The sequence below is a fragment of the Podarcis bocagei genome (genome assembly GCF_964188305.1).
Source record: "Podarcis bocagei genome assembly, chromosome: 2".
NCBI classification, from domain to species: domain Eukaryota; kingdom Metazoa; phylum Chordata; class Lepidosauria; order Squamata; family Lacertidae; genus Podarcis; species Podarcis bocagei.
This window is the reverse complement of record NC_138126.1, coordinates 49,283,082-49,306,421: the sequence shown is the minus strand read 5'-3', so window position 1 is coordinate 49,306,421 and position 23,340 is coordinate 49,283,082. Positions and strand designations below refer to the sequence as shown.

The 23,340-nt window shown below is 43.1% G+C and overlaps 1 protein-coding gene across 10 annotated transcripts in view; it reads right to left on the bottom strand.

Annotated features, from left to right (window-relative positions):
- The window catches only part of ERC2 (ELKS/RAB6-interacting/CAST family member 2), a 538,310-nt gene that overhangs the window by 393,564 nt on the left and 121,406 nt on the right, over positions 1-23,340 (bottom strand). The gene's annotated exons all lie outside the window — the stretch shown is intronic.

The window sequence follows — 23,340 nt, the reverse complement described above, 5'->3', positions numbered from 1 at the left end:
ATGACAATTGGCTTTGGCACCTCCATCCATCTTCTTTTCTTTCTCTCACTATGTGCAAATGACCAGCTTAATTCTGAATTCAACTAGGACCTGTCCCATGTCTCTCTCATGTTCTAGTCTGTTACAGTGAGCTCATGTAATTCAGCCATAAGGTGAAGCCATTTGTCAACTAGCCAACCATACGCATAACTTTAAAAAGGGGAACCAAAGCAATTCACACAACACTCATATCATAGTGAAATAATGCTGTAAAAACATCTCAATAAAACAACAGTGTATCAGTCACAGAAACCAAAGGACCTGGAACCATTAGGAACAAAGAGAACACCTGGTTAAACACCCCAGTGGGTGCCCTCCTGATAGCAACTGAGAGTTCAATGCACATGGTAGATGCCACCACAGAGGCGGCCATTTTTTGCAGCCAAAGTATGATTCAGGCTCAAATCTCAAAATGAGATAATACTGACCACGACAGGGACATCATGGAATTATTGATTCTCGATAGAGCTAATGAAGCTTCATTCCCCTTCCCAAAAAGGGCTAATTAACTACTGTCTGCCATAAAACTATTGATTGTGCTTCTATAAATAGCAAAAAGGAGAGTGCCGAAATGTAATAATAATAATAATAATAATAACAACAACAATAATAATAATTTGTTTTTTGGGTTGCGCCAGTCACTGTGGGTGGCTTCTCACAAAACATACAGAAACACAAGAACACCACACATTTAAAATATCCCAATGCAGGGCTGCCTTCAGATGTCTACGGAAGGTCATCTGACGGGGAGAGAATTTCACAGGGCGTGCTTGAGCGCTCGATTCATTCTTCATTATCCGTTCAAATCAGATTATTTATCATTCAGTTTCAACAGTAATCAAAGTATCCCATTAGATGTCCTAATCTAAATCCTGTTGGTCATTTTGCTTGTGGACTTCCTATTGCCATTTGGATCAGCCACCATGGGAACAGGATTCTAGACTAGAAGGGCCTTTAGTCTGATACTTAATGACTCTTCTTACGTTCTTACAGATGCTACATCAGGCCAAACTAGACACCTGTGATGTGTGAATGCATCATAGACAGCTATTTCTTTTCCAAACAGGGGTCCAGTTTGAATCAGGACTGAGGTACCAGGGGTGGGAGTGAAATTTCCCTCCCCATTCTGCAGTCCTCTTTCCAATCACCTGTATTAGTCGTGGAGGGGAAAACATAAGCACACAGGTACCTGAATGTTTCTCCTCCATAGCTAATTGAGAAGCAATTTAGCTTGCAGAACTGGCATGGGGGTTTAACTTCCCCTTGTGCTAAGGCTCCAGACCAAGTCAGCTGCACCCATGACAGCTTTTAGCAAGGAAAAAAGATATCAGAGATGAATCTGAGGTTATGTCTAGATTGGCCCACAGTGACTGAGAAAAAGCATCCACCATCATCAACTTATACCCTATCCAGCTCTTAATAAGACAGAAAAGAGAAATTCATCTTGCAGTAGCTAGTCTGAAGTTTACAACAATACAGTACCTTTCAGCCCAGCAAGAATTAAGCCTCTCAAGCAGACAATTGGATAATATGGTCTCACTTTATACAACTGCAGAGTCCAAGCTAGTTCTTCAGTTTGAGCAACTTGTTGCTCTGTAATCAAAGGTTGCATGAATCTCTGCCTGTCTTCACCTCTGCCAAGCTGCCAGATTGCCTGCCTGCCTGCCTAGAAGGCATCAGCCCTAGAATAGGGGTAGAAAACAGGATGCCTTTCAGATGTTGGGCACATCGACTTCCACCAGCTCAAACCAGTATGACCAACCATCAGTTACAGTCCTAAACATCAGGAGGGCATCAGGTTGGCTCCATTTGTTTCAGAGTAATGCCAAGGAAATAGTGAGCTTGGAGCGGGGGGCTTTCATCTATATTTTCCCTTTGCGAGAGCACCCCAGTGTTTCATACCTATTGGCAACCAGAGAGCAGGAGCCAGGAGAAGCCTAGATTCCTTTCACCCTTCTAGCTTCTGAATGGCAATTCTAAAAACTTGTCATATTGCCTCCTTGAGACGTGTCATAGAATCACAGAACTGTAGTGTCCTCCATCCCTTTGTGTATAGGGGAGTGTCTGGACTCTTCAGTTTGAGGTGATGGTATGACTGCATCCATTAACAACAGTTTGGTTTGATGGACGTCAGCAGCAAGAAGCTGCTTCTATGAAACAAATTTTGTTTCCCAATAAACAGAACTGTCACCTCCTTATTTATTTAGTTACCTACGTTTCTATCCTGCCTCCCAGCCAAGTTCTGAAAGGACCTTACAGATATTTATCAGCACAAAATAAATCAGCAATAATGAGGCTGTTACTATGGAGCAGGGCTCCCATTCACTAGCAGGACCAATGGTCAGGTACGATGGAGTCCAAGAAAGAACACATGGGGTGGTGGTCACAAGTTCCTCATCCCTGCTATAGAGCATCAAGAACACAACATTATAAGACTTCAATACAAATCCAGTCTTCTTTATGGGGATAACTGCAGAGTGTGATGATACACTGCAATGTATGTTTTTAAAAAAACAAACAACTGTGTGCAGTTGGGGCTGTATCATCCACTTCCAGGTCAGAGAAAGCTTTGTGTATGTACTGAACTTGAGAAGTCCCCCCTCACACACCCCTGCTCTCCAGAATGTGCCTAAGGGGAGTTGGATCAGACCTTATACTTTTTACCACAAGTTATTTTATTATCTCCATGGCAACTGTGAAGGTTCTTATACAATACCATATTCCTAGTGGATTTTGAAGTCTTGAAGTGCTTTATGAGCTTTAAATACAATTTTTAAATGTGTATTTTAAAAGGCTTTAGAATTATTATTTATCTTTAATTCTTGGAGCAGTAAAGTAGAAACAAACAAACAATTTCAACACAGGTCTAAATTAGTCTTATTTACTGGGATTATCAGTCCTTGCCTCCTTACAATGCATATGATGTTCCCCCACGTTTGTGTTGAGACTGCAACTTCTGGACCTCTATTCAAGGATTTCTCAGACTAGGTTTATGCCAACTTTTCGAGTTATTGGATTTTGATACTGCTCTTCATCTCATGTGCACCAGCTTCAAGGTGCTACTTACAGTGTCTGTGCGAGTGGCTTCCTTCTTGTAGAAACAGTTTACCATCCCTTTTCCTCAATCTTCCTCCCCACAACCTATCCTTGACCTTACAGCAGAAATATGAGGGAGAAGTTTTATTCTCCATTGTATTTCCACTGGCAAAATGGCCATGACAATCTGCCTAGTTAGTTAGTTAGCTAGCTATTTTTGAAGCTACTTCTGCGTGAAAAACTGTGCATATCTGCACAGTTCCAAAGATAAGCTTTCAGGAAAGAATGTTGTTATCTGCACTGCTTCCTTCAACAGATGCAGGGTGCAGGAAAAGGGGGAATGGGGCATGAATACGCAGGGAGAGAAGCAGCAAGAGGGAGCAACTAGCAGGGTAACTCACAGGGGAGGGGGAAGATCATCAAAGGCAGGGGATTTGCGGAACAGTGCTCGTGAAGTAAGACGCCAAAAGCTTCTGATAGCTGGCTGCCTCTGCTTTCACTATAGGCTTTCACTCACACGCATATTCCATTCCCTGGATTCTCTCATTACCATTGCAAGTCTGCTATTGGAATTGCCTTCTGTGAGCTCACATTGCACCCCTTGGCTGGAGTTTGGGGTCCCCCTCAGCACCCGCTGTGGCTAGTTTCAGGGGCAGACCATGTGCCACTCACTGGCGAAGGATAAACAAATGCTGTATAAGGTAAAGGCAGCCTAGTTGGCCATTATTATTGAGCTGGCATGCAAGTCCAGACTCAGCTAAGAAACCACAAATGTATTTTTGAAACTCAACAGAGAGAGAAAACAGGAGGAACACCCACTGTCTGCGTACACCTGTCCATGGGAGTGTGCATCTGCAGACTTGGGTTAGAAAAAGGAAGATAATGACCTTCTGGACATAATGCAGATTCCTTTTTTTTAATTGCACCTTCCCTGTGACATATTTATTGTTGTTTAGTCATTTAGTCGTGTCCGACTCTTCTTTACCCCATGGACCAGAGCACGCCAGGCACTCCTGTCTTCCACTACCTCCCGCAGTTTGGTCAAACTCATGTTTGTAGCTTCAAGAACACTGTCCAACCATCTTGTCCTCTGTCGTCTCCTTCTCTTTGTGCCCTCAATCTTTCCCAACATCAGGGTCTTTTCCAGGGAGTCTTCTCTTCTCATGAGGTGGCCAAAGTATTGGAGCCTCAGCTTCAGGATCTGTCCTTCCAGTGAGCACTCAGGGCTGATTTCCTTAAGAATGGATAGGTTTGATCCGAGACATATAGCATAGACTTATGTTATGCACAAGGAACTATTGCAATGTGTCCCATGAGCAGCAATTGCTTTAGTGAGAAATCACAGTGTCATGAACTGGCAGTACGATGGGGAGGAGGAAGAGGATCCTGGCAAGGGGTGTAGCTGGGTGTGGGACACACCGGGGGTTGAGGAAAGAGAGGTTGATGTAGGAAGTACTCACAGCGTGATGGAGGATGGCATGGGGATGGGGGACAGTCAGTGCCGGATTTACCTATAAGTTAAACAAGCTATAAGCTTAGGGCCCCACTCTCTTGGGGGGGGGGGCAAAAAATGTAAAGGAAAAAAACTGGATGCACGTTTCCAAAATATAAGATAAAAAACAAATAAAATAAAACCTACAAACAGCAACAGTGGCAAATGGCTTTAGATACTATTAGGGCCTTAAATTACCATATATCATATATTCCAAAACAAAAAACAGTGACAATTTGTTAATGACAAAGGGCAGCTGGAAATATAAAGGGCCCCATTACCTTTAGTAGCTTAGGGCCTCATCAAACCTAAATCCGGCCCCAGGGACAGTGCACAGGAACCAAAACAGGACCCATTGCCAGAGCCAGAGGGGCCCTTGTCTCCACGAACATGGTAGGGAGCAGAAGGCAGGACCTTCTAGGAGGCTGAGGCAGGCAGAGGCCCACAGCCCAGCTCCCTAGCAGGCCAGGTGGGGCTCGCTAGCTCTTGGAGGAGGCTTGGGACAGGTGAGGGTCCCATGCTTCATGAAGCCCAGATGCTGCAATCAGTAGGCAAAGTACAGAAAGGAAGCAGAGCTGAAGTGCTGTGTCTGCTCAAGGTTCTCTTCAGGGGCTAAGAGCAGCTGCAGCAAGGCAATCTCAATTGAGACTACAACAGCCAGGCCCCTCCCCCTGATTCTGAATGGGGAGGAAAGGGCACTGGTGATTTTTAAAGAAGAAACCTCCCGACATAAATTAAATTCAGTCCCACTTTTAACATCTCGTCTAGTTTATTCCTTAGTTGTGCTGCAATTCTATGCACTTTTATGCATGCATAGGATTGTGTTGTCAGATGGTGATAGCAGTCACAAAATTAAAAGACGCCTGCTCCTTGGGAGAAAGGCGATGGCAAACCTAGACACATCTTAAAAAACAGAGACATCACCTTGCCAACAAAGGTCCATATAGTTAAAGCTATGGTTTTCCCAGTAGTGATGTATGGAAGTGAGAGCTGGACCATAAAGAAGGCTGATCGCCGAAGAATTGATGCTTTTGAATTATGGTGCTGGAGGAGACTCTTGAGAGTCCCATGGACTGCAAGAAGATCAAACCTATCCATTCTTAAGGAAATCAGCCCTGAGTGCTCACTGGAAGGACAGGTCCTGAAGCTGAGGCTCCAATACTTGGGCCACCTCATGAGAAGTTAAGACTCCCTGGAAAAGACCCTGATGTTGGGAAAGATGGAGGGCACAAGGAGAAGGGGACGACAGAGGATGAGATTGGACAGTGTTCTCGAAGCTACAAACATGAGTCTGACCAAACTGTGGGAGGCAGTAGAAGACAGAAGTGCCTGGCGTGCTCTGGTCCATGGGGTCACGAAGAGTCGGACACGACTAAACGACTAAACAAGGATTGTGTTGTAAATCACGAAGTTTATTATGTAGCCAAAGCTAAAAACTTTTAGATAACATTGCTTTTTTGGAAGATATTTTAAGACTGTATTTAATTCTCCCTCTGAAACCAATGGGACTTAAAAGTGTTTATCCTTGGCTGGGTTATGCCCTGTATATGTCTATTAAGATGCTGAATATAAAATAATATGTAACTTCAAATGCAGGAGTGAAAATGGCAGCTGTTTCTGGAATTCCACATTGAGAGTAACACCCAGATTAGCCTAAAGTTAGAGTGAGCTGAATCAACTGAGAAAGTTTAAGCATTAATGTATAATGCCTTTAAAATACCTAACTACTGTATCCTTATTCAATATTATCAATAAATTCCTTACTGCATTTGTATCCGCTCTTCACCAGCAGGTCCCAGGGCAGTGGGGTTACAACAATTTAAAATTCAGAATGAAAAATAATTGAAACAAATTACAAGCACAGGAATAGGGTGGGTCTTCAAAACACACATCTCAGGTATCAAAGGTTAGAGTAAAGAGGTGTGTCTTCAGCATTTGCCAAAAATTATATCAGGGCTGGGGGGAGGGGAGTTGGCCATGCAAAAGAGCAGCCCTGTCAGAGCTCATCAACAACTATTACATTATGTCTGAAAACTGAACAGCTCCCAAAGGCACTTAGGATGAATTGGCACATGAACTGAGTGTCATACATCGTCCATGGACACAAGCCAGAGTTTCCAGCCCTTATGTCAAAGATGTATAGGCTTTCAGAGACGAGTATTCCTAGATGTCTATCATAAGACGCAGGCTTGCCTCATAATACTTTTCCTGTTTGCAGTATAAATCAAACTTGCTTAAAAGCTTTTCTTCCCTATTCCTGATGGTAAAATGCAACAGACAATGGAATTCTGGAGAAGATCAGAAAGTGACTTGCAGTTTATTATTTTGCATAGGAAAACCCTTCCAATTGGATGCAAACGTTTCTAAGTTTCCAACAAGCCACACATTGTTCTGTGTATAATTAGCTCTGTAACCGGAAGGTGGGTTTGTTTTGTTGTATTCATTATGCCTATTTGCGGTGTTCCTTTTCGGGAATGTAATTTCTATTTTCCCCCTCTCGACTCCTGTGGAAGATAGCTTGATTAAACAATTACTTAGATTACAGTCTGAATATTTTATGAAGTTTCTATAATACATACAACCTTTTCCTAAATGATCTAGTTAGGTGTGAGTAGTGAGGTAGCTAAGTTTGCCAATGACATGGAATTGTTCAGGGCGATAAGAACAAAAGGGACTAAGAGGAACTCCATAAGGATCTCTCCAAACTGCAGGGGAATTAATACAGCAAATGCAATTCAATGTAAGCAGGTATAAAGTGATGTGCATTGGAGCACACACACCCAAAAAAATTCACATATACACTTATGGGATCTGAACTAGCAGTGACTGGCCAAGATTTTGACTTTGGAGTTGTAGTTGCCCATTGTGCAGCAGCTGTGAAAAAAGGCAATTCTATGTTAGGAAAGGGATTGAAAATAAAATTGCCAGTATCATAATGCGATTATAGAATTATATTCTTGAATACTCAGGTTTGCACACCTCAAAAATAATATTGTAAACCTGGAAAAGTTTAAAGGGGGGGGGACAAAAAAACCCTATCATGGGGCTGAAACAATTCCATGATTTCAGGGGAAACAATTCCCCTGAAAGTAAAAGTTACATCATTTGAGGCTTTTTTAGTTTACAAAAAGGAGGAGTAAAAGAGGGAGGACATGGCAGAGGTACGTAAATGGTGCGAAGAAAGTAGATCTTTCTCTGCCTCCCATAGTATGGGAATTTGGGGTGATCCAATGAAGATGAATGTCGGAAGATTCTGAACTGACACAGCACATAGTTGAACTGGAATTTGCTACCGCAAGATGTAGCCATGGGTGGCTTTAAATGGGGATTAAAGAAATTCATGGAGATAAGGTTATCAATAGCTACTAGTCATGACGACTATATCATCCAGTATCAGAGACAGTGGGCCTCTCAATGCTAATTTCTGGAGAGCACAAATGGGGTGAGTGCTGTTGTGGTCGTATCCTGCTTGCAGGCTTCCCATAGGCATCTGGTTGGCCACTGTGAGAACAGGATGCTAGACTAGATGGGCCTGCAGGGCTCTCCTTATCTTATCCTCAGTCTGGATGTTTATCCTTATTCTGCTGGCAAGCACGCTGAGCAAGATAAAGGCTCAAAAAGCTAAGGTTTTAAGTTCATTGCATTTCACTCAACTTCCATTCAATGCAGATGTGATAACGCTTTTTATTTTTCCTGTGTTGTGGCCCTGACTAAGCTGCACAAAAGTGCACAAAGTTAGACATTTCTCTTTCTAATCCATCAGTGGATGGCGTCTCCATTAGGAATGAAGTTCATCTCCCACATCCACGCACCACCCAGTCCTAGGTAAAAAATGGCTAAGCCATAAAATGACAGCACGTTGGGGCATATGTAATAGCAGCCCAGCTCCTCCACAGCATAACACGGGTGCCAATGCATTGTGCTATCCCAATTTGACTGAGCTTTAAAATTTACATCCAATGGTATTTGAAAACTCTGATCATTTACTTGGTCATAATTTAACGTACAGTGGTACCCCGGGTTACATACACTTCAGGTTACATACGCTTCAGGTTACAGACTCCGCTAACCCAGAAATAGTACCTCGGGATAAGAACTTTGCTTCAGGATGAGAACAGAAATCGTGCTCTGGCGGCGCGGCGGCAGCAAGAGGCCCCATTAGCTGAAGTGGTGCTTCAGGTTAAGAACAGTTTCAGGTTACGAACGGACCTCTGGAACGAATTAAGTACTTAACCCGAGGTACCACTGTATCTGCTTAAGGGTGAAAGTGTTCATTACAAAAAGGATGGGAAAGGTACCCTTTCTGCTTGGTTAATTCTAACGATGATGAGAGAAATGCCACATTGCGGGGTTTGTTCCAGACACATCTCAGATGGAGGAAAGCACAAATTTGGTTCCAGATCAATGTCAGCCCACAGACAGCTGGGAAAAGGCCTAACGTTGACTCAGAACTGCAAAAGAGAAGAGACTTTTAAAGCACAGTGGCCATAGTGTTCCCTTCAGAACAAAAGGCTTTCCCGTGGGTTTATTTTTTCTGTCCATGGCAAGATCCTTTAAATATGTGAGTTACGGTTCTTCTGATAGAATCATAGAATTGTAGAGTTGGAAGGGACGCCCAAGAATCATCCAGGAATCCTGTCCACAGCTATCCCTGGGTGGGCTCATACCAACCTTCTGGTTTAACAGCCAGATGCCCTGACCCATTGTGCCACATTTAAAACGTTCATTTAAGATGCAATTTAAAACATTTTGACTCGAGCATTGATTTTGTAAGTTTCTTGCCCAGGTGCAGTGAGCCCACTGCCAGGTGCCATGCAAGTAAGGAACGGAACAACAGGACAAAAATTCTCGGATTAAAACAACTTTATTTATATTAGAGATGTGAGTTTGGGATCAGGCATTGGGAGTTTCCAATCAGTCAGCCCGTTTGCTGACTGCTTACCAGGGGTCAATCCTGGTGTAGGATTGTCCTATGACCTACATCAAATAGGAGCAAACCATCAGGATCGCCACCTTGGGGAGCGTTATGTCCTTTGGCCCCAGTCTGGGCGTATGGACAGAAACATCTCCCCCAGGATCTCTTTTGCGGGATACTCTGTTGTTGTTGGGTTTTTTTTGGGGGGGGGGTCAACAAAGACATACAATACCCCACATGTCCCAGACTAAGGAACCTACCCAATGCCTCATCTGCCCACGTTGTGACAATTTCTATAAGGCAGGCGGAAACATCCAGACAGTGGCGGAGCTGGCTGCTCCGGCACCCAGAGCTGCACACATGCTGTGTACCCAGGGGCAGGGCGATTTGCCCAAGGGGCCAATCGGAGCAGCTGCGCAATCCTTGGCACGGGAGGGCGCTGAATGTCACCCCCCTTCAGGCTGAAGGGGGTGACATTCAGCGGGGGGCGCGCGACTCCAAGCCTACAGTGAACCGGGGAAGGGGGATAGCCGCAGAAGCGGCTTTGCCGCTTTGCCTGCTCGCTGGGCTTGGGGGAGTCATGGGGCTCCCTTCAGGATGACACCCATGGCGGACCACACACCCCCACACCCCCTTCCTATGCCCCTGCCTCCAGACCAGTCAGTTTGTCTGAAGGCAAACTTTCTTCCTGGCCCCAAATACAGTGACCAAAACTTCCATAGCAAGGTCTGCACACAAGCCAACAGAACACAGTTTACAAAATAAAGCAAAAACACAGGGAGGTAGGGTGGGAGACTGAGATTCCAACTGCGGTGCCAGTCTAGGAGGCAGGCCTAATTTGTGCCCGAAAAGCGGACCAGGGTGAAGGCCCCCCACAGGAGTCTCTGCTGAGCTCTACCCCCAACCCAGGCTACCTCATAATGTCTTGGATATATTACCTATGGTTAAAGGGCAGTTGGTTTATAAACTTTAAATTTAACCATTCCTCAGCATTGTGCAGAATGCTGGACCTCCTCATAACTATGGTTAGAGAATTATCAGTGCCCAAAAACTGCAGAGCCTTGAGTCAAGAGCAGTTCTTCGTTACGTGTGTTTGCTTTAATGAGCATTGGGGACGGGGGGGGGGGGCGTGTAAAAAAGAGCAAGGTTTAAGTGATGCCTCAGCTTTATTAGGGTTATTACGATTAACATTAACTATGGTTCATATTAGCCCTGACTTAGTGTTGTGTCCAAACCAGCTACTGAAGTTAAACCACAAACACATTGAGAGCTGCAAGAGCAACAATAGTGATGTGATGGAGAAGGCGGAGCCAGAAAGCATTCATTCAACTCTCCCCTCAGGAAACGGTAACCACGGTAAGAGAAGACTGCCTGAAAAAAATGCTATGGTCACTTCCATTAAATGAATACATAGTTCTAGAAATTCTAATTTCTAGGATACTGTGACTTACATAGGTCAGCATCTGTGGAGAGCTTGCAGATTGACAGACAACATGTAGACCACATTTACCTCAGGATGTGTCTCCCCCACACCCTGTTGCAAAATATGTGGCCAACTATTAATTTCAACAAATCTAAATTCTCTTGATAAACAGGTAGATCCTGTAAAATGATATGGCAGGGCAAGGAATAAAAAAATATAACAACAGTATTGCAGATGAATATTTAAAACAATTGGCTTTCTGAGATTTATTTATTTTTTAAATGGAGTTAGTTGTAGTTCTAATTTAAACTGCCTACCAATTTTGTTGGAAAATATTCAGGGACTATAGTACAGAATTAATTCAATTCTAAACAGATCTGTGATCAGCAACAGTGGTATTTTTATATACTAGGTCCAAAACTCTTAAATGAAGAAACGACTAAATGGCATCTGACTCTTTAGAGAAGAGTTACAGAGAATACTTTGATGTTATTGAGAATCACACTACTGCTAACTCCAGTGTTTTTCAGTTTACAGAGAGAACGCTAGGATTGTTCATAGGCTAGTATTTCAAGAACTGCAAGAACCTATCCCTGATGTAATAAAACCTTCTGATAGAAAACATTCCATTTAACAGCATATCCATGTTCATTTCTTAAAAAAACACACAGTCTGTGCCTTCTTACTTCTTTTAATTAAACTTCTGTATGCAGTAGTTCTTCTGATTCCATCGCTAAATAACTTCCTTGTTTTTTTCAAGGCTTCTGAAATAATAAGTCTGATCAACAATTCAGTCTAATCAACTGAACACTTTCTGCTCAACTACTCAAGAGTCTTAAAAGATATTAAAAAAAAACAACAAATTTACCCAGACATAAAATACTTAAGCCTTATTTTTCATAGAATCATGGAATCATAGAGTTGGAAGAGACCACAAGGGCCATCAAATCCAACCCCCTGCCCAGCAGGAAACACCATCAGAGCTATTTTTTAGAAAGGTAAATCACACGTTCCTATAATATAGCTTTCAAATTAGCGCCCACAAATAGTCAAGAACTCAGTAGCTTGTCTGATTAATATTCTAAAATCAGCTTAGCATTTCTCTAAGTTTATAAGAACAATTTTGCAAAGGAAGTGCAGACTAAGTAGGTTGAAGATTTAATGAAAATGTTTTAAAAACATTACTATTGATACAGAACAGTCTTGAACTGCCACAGCAGCATGCTCCCAGGAAAGCTCATTAAGAAGTTTTAAAATGTCAGTCATAATTCTGAGCAAAATCCAAGCTCAAGAAGGGACACAGAAAATGTTTGACTGTATGGTTTTTACATTGTATATGCGCGGAATGTTGGGTGTGGGGATGTACGGGATTGTTTGTTAGAAGTATTTTAAGAAAGTGAAGAACAAAGTTTACATTGAAAAAAGGAAGAAGACGGAACACAAAGATGACCAGAGCTTCCCATCTGGAGTGGAATAATGAAACAGAAGCTGAGGCACTTTATTTCACATATTTCATTGTTAAATGATGTTTAGCTACTTGGCTATTACAAAATATCTGCATGTGAATCAACTCAACAAAAAGCATAGTCTGAAACAGATGTAAGCAAAGCAGATAAAGGGAAAAGTCTGCTAGACAGACCCATCAGGAAGACACCCGCGTTGAGACACGTGGGGGGTGAAGGGAGGAATCAGCTAGCCATAATCAAAACAGAGACACAGCTCAGTCACAGCAGTTATCAATCAGCATCAGTTGTAGAGTAGGTTCACAGAGGAATGTGGTTGCCAACTTTTTGTTCTTGCAGGGCCTCTATGCTTGTACAAGATGTGTGGCAGACAGTGGAGTTACAGGTGCAACTCCCCTCATCATTGCTGCTTCATGGAAAGCACAGCGAAACCTGTTAGATTTCCATCTACTGTGCACTTTTGAAAAACACAGGAGCCCTGGGAAGCCAACAGTGAAAACCTCACATGGAAAGAACTGGCTTCCCGTTGGTTTCTGCTGCCACTGTAGGCCATGCTCGCATCTTTCATTGCATTCAGTGGAGAGTACCCTTGCTTCCTGGTTTCCTGTGGGAAAATAGGAGAGACATTGTGATAGGAGAGACATTGTGATATATCCAGAGGCTAGGTGCTTATCTGTGGTTGTATGTGAGAAAGAGAGTTGTCCTTGCATTCCACATGCCTTATCCCAGCTTCCCACTCTTCCATTGGGAGTTCCTCTGATGTTTGCACTGTCTTTAAGGAATAACAGTAAGATAATGCTATATTTAAGGCAATACTCACTTATCCCATCTAGGTTGTTGCATTCTGTCTTCATATTCTGCTTGTTCCACTCCCCAGCTCTGCTCCTCAAGAGAATAATGGGTTGGTGATGACTGGTCAGCAACAGCAATAACTGAGCGAAGTATTTAGTGTTTATCTAAAAAAGATTGCTCCGATTCCATTTGCCATTTGGAAAGAGCTTGAACAAGTTTGAAGAAAGGTTGGGATTAACAGGCAATAAAAAAATGAAATAGGGGAAGGTTGTTGCCAATAAGTCCATAATGCAAATTGCATACTTACCCTATGTCTCCTGTGTGGGAGACACTGCAACTCCAATCTGTTGAGGACAGGTGTTAAGCCAGTTCAGTTTTTCATATTCCAAGAGGAGAGAGAAATAATCTGTGGCCATGGATGCTGGAAGTGTTTTGCATGTATTGGAATGCATAAGGGAATGAGAGAAAATACGTTCAGTAGCTTTGAAGCATGGACCAACCCTCTCTGGTGAGCAACAAACACACAGTGGACAGCAGTGAATCCTGATGGGGTCTGTATCTCTGAAGTCCTAAGGAGAAATATCTATGAGGGTTCAGATAACACAATTGTCATCCATCTGGCCCTCCAGCTTTGTTTTTAATTTCAGTTGTAGTTTTTCGTTTGTGTGTCAAGTGTTAGTATTTCACGCCTCCAATGATGCAGATGAGATTGGTGTAAATCACATGCCTGTCTGGGAAGACTGTGGTGTGGGAACGGAAGACAGTCTTATCTCTTCCGCTGTATGTACTATTGTACTGTACTTTTGCTTTTACTTGTTCCGGTTTTTCCTCCCGAGCTGGAGTACATTTGTACATTTGTCTGTACATAGTGTGTAAATAAATACGTAGATTAGCTCTACAATGTCTTATGTTTCTTGCTGAAGTGTATCTGAAGAAGTGTGCATGCACACGAAAGCTCATACCAAGAACTAACTTAGTTGGTCTTTAAGGTGCTACTGGAAGGAATTTTTTTATTTTGACTATGGCAGACCAACACGGCTACCTATCTGTTTCTTGCTGTGTTATGCTAGAAGATTACTGTGCATATGGTGTTATGTATTGAAGTTCTCACCCTGGGCCAGCAGGGGGATACTGTAGATAGTTATGCAAATAAGGGATCGAAAGTGACGTTCAGTGATTGGATAGTTTTAGAAAAGTGTTACAGTTACATTGTACTGGAGTTCTATATAAACAGGCTGACTGAACCCTTCAGTTCAGTTCTGTCCTGGCCTGTGAATAAACAGTTTGAAGAATCGCTGTGTCATCTGATATGTTCACCCACAACTTAACATATATCATTTGATATATGTCGCTGGAGCGCGATGAGAAGAAGGGAAATGCCTTTTCCAGAGCTGTGTATACTGGAGGATGCTCGGAATTCGGGGCTGCAGGGGCACCCTCAGGGCGTTTTCCAACATCAAGTACTTCCTCTGTGCAAATAGTCCTCTTTTCACTAAAGTTCACCATCATAATTTGTGCACTTCCATACTCATGGTTCCATAGGTAGTGGGGATTGATTGATCACATTTCTATATCACATTTCTTGATATGGGAGCTTTCTTCTTTTCTGGGGTTTATATTCCAAGGTGCTGTGAAGTGAGGGACTCAGACCTCTGTCCTCCAGTACAACATAGGTGAAGAATAGTCTGGCGCAAATTAAGCCCTGGCATGTGCTGTTCTTGGAGCACAAAGTAGCAGTGGCTTAAACACACAATGTAAATATCCACCATACCTCTGCAGAGTCTCCTCCCAGTGAAGGGAATACTTGTTCATTTTCATTTTGGAAGAAGTCCTGTTTTCTATTATTTCTCAACTCCATTAACTTTTCAACACTTAGCAGGCAGGGTTTTGCCAAATGCGGTTTATTCTGTACTTGAATGAATATTGGTGACTTTGGACTCAAGTGCATTGTCAGAGTGTGAGCAGTATGCATTTACCAAGCCTCATGTTTCACTGTACACATGTGGATTACAATCATCTCTGGAGTTACAAGGATAAATGTTTACGGGCATTGGGTCAGTATAGGTTGAAAAAATACCACATGACAGCATTAGCATGTTAATAGAATCTACCAGGTGAGAAACCTAGATTAATCCAGAATTCAGGGAGTATGTTTCTAAAAAAAAAAGTATTTGGTATAACATACAAAAAAATGTAAATCTCATGGCAAATCTAGCACATAATTTAACAAAACTGTGATTGTCTCTTACTTTCAACTCCACCATTAAAGCATTCACAATGACAAATATGGGTTTTAAAAACTACAAGGCACAAGTTGCAATCCAATACAGTGGTACCTCAGGTTACATACGCTTCAGGTTACATATGCTTCAGGTTACACACTCTGCTAACCCAGAAATAATGCTTCAGGTTAAGAACTTTGCTTCAGGATAAGAACAGAAATCGGGCTCCGGCGGCGCAGCAGCAGCAGGAGGCCCTATTAGCTAAAGTGGTGCTTCAGGTTAAGAACAGTTTCAGGTTAATAACAGACCTCCATAACGAATTAAATACTTAACCTGAGGTACCGCTGTATACATTTACATAGGAGTAAGTCCATTCATTCCCATGGTGCTTACTCCTAAGCAGACATGTATATGATAGCACTTTTAGACCATCTGCAACTCATAGGCCAAGTTATAGGATATATTTGGCCACTACTTGGAGGGTTTTACTATGTAAGGCTGACCCTGTGCCATCAAGCAAAAATGAAATTTTACAAAAATGAGATAAATATATGCCTTCTAGAGATTCCCACCCACCCCAAATATCACATTCTGCAATTCAAATATGGATTGACAACACCCACTATCATTTTTTCAGCTGCTGTTACATTCAGATATATGTGATATTTAGTACTTGAATAAATGAATTTGATTGTTCCTTCTCCTGTATATTAAGATGCCTAGAAGTCTTCGAACTTCCTACTACTCAAAATATTTGGCACCACAGTAAAAAGATTTGTGGCAATGTGATATGTGTGATTAGCTTTATCAGATCTAGACAACATGGGAATAAATGGATGTTCTTGCGGGCAAATTGTCCAATCAATCCTTTACCAGTACACAATAATCTTAAACAAGGTCAAATTTCCATTATTCTGCATATCAAAGCTCATATAATAAAAATGTCAGGATGACTGCAACTAGTACTAAAAGCGTTTATCACAAATCTTAAGCCAATAGCTTACACTATGGCATGTTTTATGTAAAAGCTGTAAAAAAAACTTAAGCACTGACAAACCCGTGCACAAGGTTTGACCCCTTGCAATAGAGTAAATGCAAACCAGAAGGTGGTTTTAATGCAAAGTTATAGGAACATACTTAGACTGAGTGAGACCATTCGTCCATTCAACTCAGTGTTGTCCACTTTGACTGGCTAACACTAGTCAGATATCACTGCTATCCAAGATCGACTGTTTTCTTCACCACACTTGCCACTTTTATCCTTAACAAAGTAAAAACAACACAAGACACAGTGGAATTAAACCAGAGACAAGGAAGGTTTTGCAGCTTGAGGAGCACATTCTCTCCTTGGAAACCTTCCACAGAGCCATATACCAGTGGTGGGGTCAGAGGCAAAAGGGAGCAGAGCAGAACATGGAAATGTTACCATTGTACTGTAGGCTAGTTTTGCAGTCACCCTTACACACCCCATCCTCAATCCAGGTAGTATCACAGGCATTGCCAGAGTTCAAGGATACATTGCAGACACACAAAAACACTTGGGCAGAGCGCAAAGGAGGGCCAGTGAGGGGTGTGGCCTGGGGAAAGGGGGCATGACTAAGGAGAGTACCAGAAAGAAAAGGTGGAGGGCCATATTTAGCTCCTGGACCTAAGGTTTCTCCTTCCATGGAGGAAGAGGCATCTTCTGCTCCTGGAAGGCCTGCTTGCCTTCTAAGAAGAAAGACCTCACACTTAGAGCAGTGTTTCTCAAACTTTGGTCTCCAGCTGTTTTTGGACTACAACTCCCATCATCCCTAGCTAGCAGGACCAGTGGTCAAGGATGATGGGAACTATGGTCCAAAAAAAGCTGACAACCCAAATTTGGGAAACACTGCATTGCATAAGAAAAAGGAAACGCAAAACGCTTCTCACACACCCACTCCAGCACAACCCTGTGCGTGTCATTTAGAGTCCACATAATACCATGAAGGACAACAAAGCACAAAGTACTAAAACAAAGCTGACAGTCCATTAAAACATCTGTACTGCCAACTTTGCCTTTGGATACTCTAGAGCTGTTAGGCCTATATTATCTTGTGCTTCAGTCCTCTATACTGTATGCGAGAGATAAAAAGGACAAACATGTTTTATGCTTAGTTCCAGAATAGGTATGGGGGACATCTGAAGCATTAAGAGGGACAAATGCTAGCTAATTAATTCTTAAAATAATTTGTTGGAGTAACCACTATCAATGCATTGTGAGCACTTCAAGGTCCTGTTTGTTGAGTGCATATCAACAAAGTCATAAAACTTTGACCAGCTTGGGTGTTTCCTTGAGTTGCAACAATGAAGATGTACAAATTGTACTTGTAAATCTGTCTGAGATGCTTGCATCAGACAACTAAACATAACAATAATCCCCGTAATAATGACAGTCACAACAGCTATGTCCCCACTTAATCATGGCAAATACAACTGAATGGTATGGAAACACTTCAAAGAAATGGCACCCATGGAAAAACACAGCAATGCAGTTCTGTGTCCTAAGTTGCAATATTTCATGGTGGAATTTTCCTATGGGATTCAGATGCCCTCAGACTCTAAAGCAACTGCAACATGCCATTCATGTCAAAGACCAAGGTCAAACCCATGATTAGGTGTCTGGTTAAAAGGCGGCAGGGGTGGAATCATTATGGCACTAGCATCTCAGATCAACCCTAGCAACTCTCTCTTTAACTATTCTGCTAACAGCAGCACACCAAATGCCAGATTGCGCAACCATCTTATCCGTTGGCTTTGACTTCAGGGCTACAGAACCCTTGCAGTCTGTCATCCTGATTGGTATGTTTAACTGAAATAAACATTTTTTAAATGCTTCAACAGAACTTTTCAGATTAAAGCCCAATTATTTACATGTTTTTCTCTATCTCTGGAATGCATCAAAAATAACTCCTCACTTGTTTTTGTGCCTCCCCCTGAAAATTCGCAGCTGCAGATGCTCACTCTCACAAGGACACAGATAATCCTCATAATGTCTGAACAGCCTTAGCCATGACTGCAAGCAAAAACTCAAGTTCTATATGTCTGCAACGTATGTAAGGGTCTGTAGGCCACTTGGTATGCATGCTTTTGTCTCTTTATATTCTACTTGGATTAGTGCTACATGGTACAACGAGTGATGCAATCTATACCCGTTTCTTAAAAAAATAAAATAAAACAACCAGCAAGCACTCCCATAAATGAATGTGCAAATAAAACCTCCAGCCTTGTTTCTTCCTCCTAATTACAAATCTAAGAGTCCAAAGCGTAAAAGTACCTGGGGGCTGGTGTCTGATTTACAAGAGCAGATTTTGGCACAAGGGTCTACTGTGTTAGCAGGGTGGCTTGCATTAGCAAAGTTGGACTGAATATAAGTCATTACATTTGAAAAATACAACTGTCTGATTTAGGACTATTTCATACTTACACTCCCTGTACACAAATATTCCATTTTCTAAATGTTTACCCTATAACATTATAATATAATTAGGATTTCTTAGGAAGCATACACCGATATAATATGCCTTTATTTAATTATTATGTGGTCTGGGGAAGAAGAAAGTCAGCCCCAATTTCTATAGATTTTTTTTCTCAGCCCTACAGATAAAATCCTATGAACATATAGCAGTTCTTTTCCAACTGAGTGCATTAAGGGCTGTGTGCTTTCCTACAAAGTATCCCCTATGGACTGTCAAAGCTAAGCCACATATAAAATCCCTCGACAATCTCAGACGAAAGGTACCTCACTATAGAACAGGGAAGTAGAATTACTGGCATGAGATATGGGGCATTTTCATGCAGACACTTTAATGTTTCGCTCACCCAGAATACAGTATGCAGATTTGTGATTGTGGCCAGTTGAAGGAACCATTACCACAGCTCATAAAGTGAACCAGTGCCAATTCAAGAAATAGCTTTGAACTTTAAAACAGCAACAGTGCAACCATAAACTTGTCTATTCGGAAGTAACTTTCGTTGACTTCACTGGGGTTGACTCTTGGGTAAGTGTGTGGCGGACTGTAGACTAATGGTATGGGCTCTGGTTATCTTAAGAAGCACTTTCCCCCATATGTCCCCATCAACACTCTGAGTTCATCTGCAAAGGACTGGCTTTCGGTCATTTGCTACTCCTGCCCCAACCACAGTAAATGGAAACGAATCCTAGTAAGGTCTAGCCAAACCTTCCCTCACCTTTCGCAAAGTGGAAAAAGAAGAGCTCTTCCAGAGGGCATTCGTCTTCTGACGTTCAAATGATCTGATGAACTATTTAGTGTATGCTGGAATAAACTCATTATTCTTGTTTTCTATTTTTGTTGGTTTGGCTTTGTATTACAGTTAATTGGAAGATTTTAGAAAGGTTTTTAGTGTGTGTGTGTGTGTGTGTGTGTGTGTGTGTGTGTGTGTGTGTTTATAATGCTTTTATTATATGCTTCTCTGAGAGCTCTAACCAAGAATGTCAGACAGAAATCTAAAACATCCCTAATTTGGGGGGGGGGAGTGCACAAATGCCTCAGTATTTTGTTTCCGCATTACAATTTATTGTGCTCTTAGGGGATACATATAATATGTATTGCATCCAGCTAATCTTAGTCCAGGTTTAGAAACATACCCCTCCCGCTGAAAAAATGGAAAGGAAAGTCCGACAGGGCACATTTATATAAATGTTTACATGAGGCTGAATAGACTGTAGTTTATTCAAAAGCAGTACCGTATTTTTCGCCCCATAAGACGCACCGGCCCATAAGACGCACCTAGATTTTAGGGGGGGAAATAAAGAGGAAAAAAATTATTTCCCCCCCAGGTGCGCTGCGCTAATCCAGAAGCTTGGGGCAAGCTGAGGTCAGCGCGCCCCAAGCTTCTGCGTGCCGGCAAGCAGTCCGCTGCCGCCCCAAGCCTCCCGCACCCGGCAGGAGGTCCCGCCGGGTGCGCAAGGCTTGGGGCGGCAGCGGACTGCTTGCGCGCACCTAGAAGCTTGGGGCGTGCTGAGCTCAGCACGCCCCAAGCTTCTGCATGCCGGCAAGCAGTCCGCTGCCACCCCAAGCCTCCCGCACCCGGCAGGAGGTCCCGCTGGGTGCGCAAGGCTTGGGGCGGCAGCGGACTGCTTGCGCGCACCTAGAAGCTTGGGGCGTGCTGAGCTCAGCACGCCCCAAGCTTCTGCATGCCGGCAAGCAGTCCGCTGCCGCCCCAAGCCTCCCGCACCCGGCAGGAGGTCCCGCCGGGTGCGCAAGGCTTGGGGCGGCAGCGGACTGCTTGCGCGCACCGAGAAGCTTGGGGCGGGCTGAGCTCAGCACGCCCCAAGCTTCTGCATGCCGGCAAGCAGTCCGCTGCCGCCCCAAGCCTCCCGCACCCGGCAGGAGGTCCCGCTGGGTGCGCAAGGCTTGGGGCGGCAGCGGACTGCTTGCGCGCACCTAGAAGCTTGGGGCGTGCTGAGGTCAGCACGCCCCAAGCTTCTGCATGCCGGCAAGCAGTCCGCTGCCGCCCCAAGCCTCCCGCACCCGGCAGGAGGTCCCGCCGGGTGCGCGAGGCTTGGGGCGGCAGCGGACTGCTTGCGCGCACCTAGAAGCTTGGGGCCAGCTGAGCTCAGCCCGCCCCAAGCTTCTAGGTGCGCGCAAGCAGTCCGCTGCCGCCCCAAGCCTCGCGCACCCAGCGGGACCTCCTGCCGGGTGCGGGAGGCTTGGGGCGGCAGCGGACTGCTTGCGCGCACCGAGAAGCTTGGGGCCAGCTGAGCTCAGCCCGCCCCAAGCTTCTAGGTGCGCGCAAGCAGTCCGCTGCCGCCCCAAGCCTCGCGCACCCAGCGGGACCTCCTGCCGGGTGCGCGAGGCTTGCAGACACTCGCCCGAAGCAGGGGGAGCCCTCCAGAGGGCTCCCCGTGCTTCGGGCGACAGGCTGCCGCCCCAAGCCTCGCGCACCCGGTCGGACCTCCTGCCGGGCGCGCGAGGCTTGCAGGCATTCGCCCCATAAGACGCACCCCGATTTCCCCTTCATTTTTGGAGGGGAAAAAGTGCGTCTTATGGGGCGAAAAATACGGTATTTTTCATTTCTTCCAGTGGATTAAACTGCTCCAATTTGATTCTAATGCTAACTGAAATAATTTCTATGGAACTGTATCATCCCTAATCACATTAGCAAGAAAATATATCTGGCTCAGTGGGTGTAAAGTTTGAGCAATTACACAATGCAAAACCATTGTTACCCAAGACCTACTACAATCTCAGCATTTAGGTCTAAAATGATACCTCAAAGTGCTAAGACTGGAATGTCCTTGCTTGTTTATCAAATGCTACAGCTTAGGCTTCTGACCTGACTTTAGTTGTTGGGGAGTCTCTCTAGGTATTTTTACCTTGATGGGACTTGTAGCAGCAAAAGGGGGGCTGCTACTTTGTTGCTGTTATTAAAATGTTATTCCAATATCGTCTAGTTATTTATGACTGTCAATTCCTCGCCCTCTGTGAAATCTTTACAAACACTTACTGCTTGGCAGAAAATATGAATCCTTTAAAATACAGCATTAACACATGAATGCCAAATTAATATTTTGTATAGATGTGCTTCTTTTTTTCAATAATATATCTATAATTGGGCATTCCAAAACATGGAATTTTTTTAAAAAATGTATCTAGCCACTAGCATTCATGTACTTGCATTTTACATCCCTATAAACAAAGGATTGATTTCGAAATAGCTGTGAAAAAGGAAAGATATTGACCTTGACATTAGACACTAGCCTAAAATCAAAATGATTGCCACATCCTCTTCAGTACTTCAGAAATGAAATATGAACTATTTCAGGGATAAATATTATCAATAAAAACAATAGTTTCCCAGTCATCCAGCAACCAGAAAAAGAAGCCCAACTGTTGAATATTTCACCTCACTTTTGCTATTGTGTTTTGTTTTGTTTTATCACTGGAAGTTCTAGAGTAATAATTATTTACTACTATATGGTGTTTGGTTCACTTTATATACATTATATACACAGATACACACACGGCAACAGTGACGGGGGTGGGGTTGAAACAGGCAGCCTTGTCCCACAAACTGCATGGTCTGAATGTTCACTCTTTCCTCAAAACAATCCACAATGTGAAGTTATGCTTGCAGCAGACAGCAAAGTACACTTTTTTCATGCTCATTTTCCCGAATCTTCTGGGAGGAAATTTGCTAGGGAAACGAATGCCCTTCTCTATGTAATCCTCTTTAAAATCTACAGTGAGAAAAAGAGAAAAGACATCTTATTATTCTAACACTTTTACAGAAACTGGAAAAAAATCTGATCTCATTCAGACTCTTCTGTATATTCAGACTCTTCTCTATAATTTGCCTCCCTCATCTGTGCCCACACGCCACTTTAAGCACACAGCAAAGCACAGCACGTCTATCAAAGGCAAAGAAATTCAAATCAAAGAACTGCAATCATACCTGCCTGGGTAGAATCCTTTGGAGCAAGGCTCTTAATTGCCTTTTCGTACTCTTCTCTTCTAGAAGTATAATTCCTAACAGATGATATCGTATTCTACCTGCAAGAGAAGCAGAAAGAAACTGAACTGAAGTTTGGTTCACATTTTTTATTTCCCCCTCCTCGTTCCACCCATCTAATAATGATTGCAAAAATAAAGTAATTTTGAGACAGAACATGGGCAGAATGAGAAAACAAATATATTTTTGTTGAAAATGCCACAGCAAATGCTCAGATGGAGAGAAAAAAACAAACAACCAGTAACATGAATGCAACTAAAAAGTAATCTCATTAACTTAGCAAAACTTACCACAAGAGGTCTTGCATTAACGTCTCTGGTTCCAGCCACGATCAATACCCTGTGTTCATTCACTGCTTGGCGTATGTATCTATCTCTGTACATGCCCCACTCTTGTTCTTCATCTACACCCTTCTCTCCCCACAATGTAGCTACTGCATAAACATGTACAGGGTTATGCCAATC